We start from the raw sequence: 3760 nt of genomic DNA, 5'->3' as shown, positions 1-3760 counted from the left end.
GCCAGAATTATAAACTGTCCACATTTACAAAATAAATGAACAACACAAGGTCCTCATCTACTTTCTGTAGCAACATAAGGTAAAGCATGTTTAAGTTCAATTCATCTTCCCTGTCACAAATAGCTCTGCAATAGCTCTGTAATACTAGGCTTTGTATTTAACACATTAAATAATGGTAGAAATGTGTGTAAAAAGTGAACAGATGCCAAAACATCTGCCCTTGCTGAAGACTAGAAGAGTTACAGTATTTCTTTACTCATTATGGATAACTCAGTGCATAAACTGCAAAGCTAAACTGAGAAATTAGAATTGCCTTGCCTATGTAATTTAGTTCATTCTACTTTAAGTTATTATATGTTGCTTGGGGCACCTTATTAAGGCTTGTAAATATTCTGCTGTAATGAGATATTCAGCAGTTTATATCTCTGATGCATGAAATGTACAGTTCAGTGTCATGCATTCTGATTAGAAGAATGTCCCACTGAGTTCATAAGACTGCGTCTCCTAAAAGGATACAGTACTTCAAAACCCAATCTCATAAAATCTCTGAGGGATTATCATATTAAATAGATAACAAAAGTTGTGAAAGAAGATAAGGTGACTTACAGTATTTTATTCAGAAACAATATTCAATTGAAAACCAGTTACTGGGGGAGGGGAAAGAATGGGAGGGGTGCCTTCATGTCTGGCTTTTGAACTTCCAGCAGGCATCAAATTGACCAGCTGGCTTGGGGGTGCAACTGCATTGCAGAAATAATCCAGTTTGACACTACTTTAACTGCTATGGCTCAATAAAATGGAATTGTGGGAACTGTAGTTTGTTATAACCCCAGAGCTCTCTGACAGAGAAGCCTAAATGTCTGCCAAAACTACAGTTCCCAGAATTCTATGGCATGGAGCCATGACAGTTACGTTACAGTGGTGTCAAATTGGACTATTTCTGCAGTGTGGATGCAGTCTGGGGCCTTGATATCTGAAGGAGTGTCTATCCCTGTATATGTCTGCCTGTGTGGAATGGCAATATTACCTTTTCTGAAGATTTGGTCTTTCTTTGGAGGCCTGATTGGTGCCAATGATAGTTCCATTCTGGTATCAAGCTAAATTTTAGCTATTCATTAAAGCCTTTGGGGCCTAATAATTTTATCCAATAGCTGTACCTGGGTTAAGACAAGGGCTCCCAACCTGGGCTGCCCGCACCCCCAGGGTATGCGAGATGACATTTCAGGGAATGCAACAAAGAATGGCTTGTGTGATGGCTTACAAGTCATCACTGAGTATTTTTTTCTGAATAAATTAGAATCTAATTAGAATCTAATTACTCAGTTTAGATTTGCAGTTTATGCACTGAGTTAAGTTCCGTTTATTCACCCAGAGTACTGTATGTGGTTCAATTTGTGGTTCAAAAATTAGAAATTAGACTTCTTCCTCTTCAAATATGATATTACTTTTGTAGGGGATGTGAACATTAATCAAAAATTTCCTAGGGGTGTGGGGAAAGTTAGGAACCACTGGGGTAAGACTACAGTACTAACTTCTTAAAAGTATTTAGTTTTTAAAGTATTAAATTCTTTGTTATGTTTTAAAGTTGTGCAAATAATTTTAATTGTTTTCAATTGTTTCAACTAAGGCATCCAGTTGTGGGCTGTCACACCCAGGGGCACCCAGAACTCCTATGTTATGCAGAGGTGATATCAGTATTTCATTAATGAATAGGATGCTGGATTTGGGGGCGTTCTTATGCTATTATCATCTCCATAACACTCAGATATATAATCTGCCAAAATTCTGTATGTATACATAAAGCATAAGTAGATATAAGAATAAAGCCAGTGTGGTATGCTGGTTTGAGTGTTGGACTATGACTCTGAAGACCATGGTTCAAATTCCTACTCAGGCATGGAAACCCACTGGATAACCTTGGGGAAATCACACTCTGTCAGCCTCAGAGGAACTGTGGTGGTAAGCATGGCAGGCTGAGACCTGAAAACTTTTATACTTTAAATATTGCAGGGAAGGTATAGTTCCAGTTGGCATGGCTTTTCCTCCCACTTCAGCTCTGTGGATAGCTTGCTGAACAAAATAATTATTTATCCAGATTGAGTAATACCTTTATGGAGACTAACCAAAATACCATTAAAGGATATGAGCTTTCGGAGAACTCTCAAGGTCACACACTTTTGTAGTGTTTGGTTGGTTTGAATAAAAACTTGATACTAAGATATAGCCTTAAATATCTTACTTCTAATATTTAAGTCTATTGACTTCTTTTAAAATATAGGTGTCATCTCAAGAGGAAGACCTATAGTGTTTTCTGATAGAACAAACAGTCAATGGTGAACTCAGAGAAGGATTCCTCTAGCAGTACAGCAAGTCTCAGATGCACCATAAGGTAATACTAGATCATCACAACATGGTGCATCTTTGCTGGTTCTAAACATGCCATCCTTCCCATCTAAATTTTGTAAAACTAAATGAAAATTTTGTAAAACCAAAGAAAAATAGGAGCATGTACATGTACATGTAGGTTAAGATGAAAGCGAGCATAATTTGGGATATTGTATGTCAGCTTCACTGATCCAGGAACATCAGATATTGGGCATAGCTTCCAATTGCCTGACTTTGAGCAGCTTGGGCTCACACAGACCTAAAGAGCAAAATTCTTTATCATGATTTGTGTCCCTATGAGTTAATTTATAAATACAGGCAACAGTTGTAGCAAGTCAAAATGGTTGAGAAATTATGACTAAATGTAATTTTCTTACATCCTTCCATCAAGTGCTAGCTAAGATGTCTGTTAAAGTGACCTCCTACAATGATAATTCCACACCATTTTATAACAATCAATCCATTACTCAGTCATACAATGCACTGTTATATCGAAAACTAATTTCATGTTACAGGAGTCAAAACTAAAGTGCACAGATGAAATTAAACAGAAGCAGTACTTTTACTGATCTGCTTATTTGTTGATTATTCCAGATATTACTTGTCCAAATAATATATAATATTGTCATGGTCAGCCAAGATGAGCTCTAGGAGGATGAAGAGGAGGATGAGCCTCCTCCAGAGCAAGGGCTGATTGAGGCTACGCCAGGTGTTAGTTCTACTCTGCCAGGTCCCAGCTGTGCTTCCCCAGCCCCAGAGCAGGAGGTCCAACCAGGTTCTAGTGCTGAGGAGAGGCCTCCTATGGTGCCACAGCCTAGTGGTGACTCTGGAGACGAGGCTTGCCTGCAGGTGCCTTCTTATCAAGAGAGACAGGCCGAGAGTGCTTGCAGGCGCAGATCCAGAAGGATTGCAGAAAGACAATTAGCAAACCAGCCTCAGGTGGCTTGAGGGAGAGTTTCCCTGATTTAAGTGGGAGAGAGGGTTGAGTTTGTTGCTAGAGTTTATTGTATATAAGCCCTTGGTGTGATTGCTGTTGCTCTAGCTCCTGACATCTTGTTACCTTGCTATCTTGACCTTGGACCGGACCTTTGTTATCTCTTGCCTATTGTGACCTTGGACTGTTTTGACCATGCTGCTTTCTGGCTTCCTGACTTCAGCTCATCTTTTGGTACGCTTGACTTTCTGTAACCCCGACATCGGTTTGTTTCCTCGGCTTGCTCCTAGACTGCTTCTCCACAAGGTTTGTTTTGCTTGCATGTGTTGGCTGAAGGCTTGGTTATCAGCATAAGTCAGAGATTGCTGGCAGCAATCCCGGACAAGTATGACATATATGACATTAAAAGGTAATATTTTGAAACAATAATTTATGCCACAA

This window comes from Sceloporus occidentalis, unplaced genomic scaffold, assembly GCF_023333645.1.
Source record: "Sceloporus occidentalis isolate IW3139 unplaced genomic scaffold, rSceOcc1.0.p SCAF_1, whole genome shotgun sequence".
Classification (NCBI taxonomy): domain Eukaryota; kingdom Metazoa; phylum Chordata; class Lepidosauria; order Squamata; family Phrynosomatidae; genus Sceloporus; species Sceloporus occidentalis.
The sequence above is the reverse complement of the archived record's forward strand: the minus strand, read 5'-3'. Positions refer to the sequence as shown.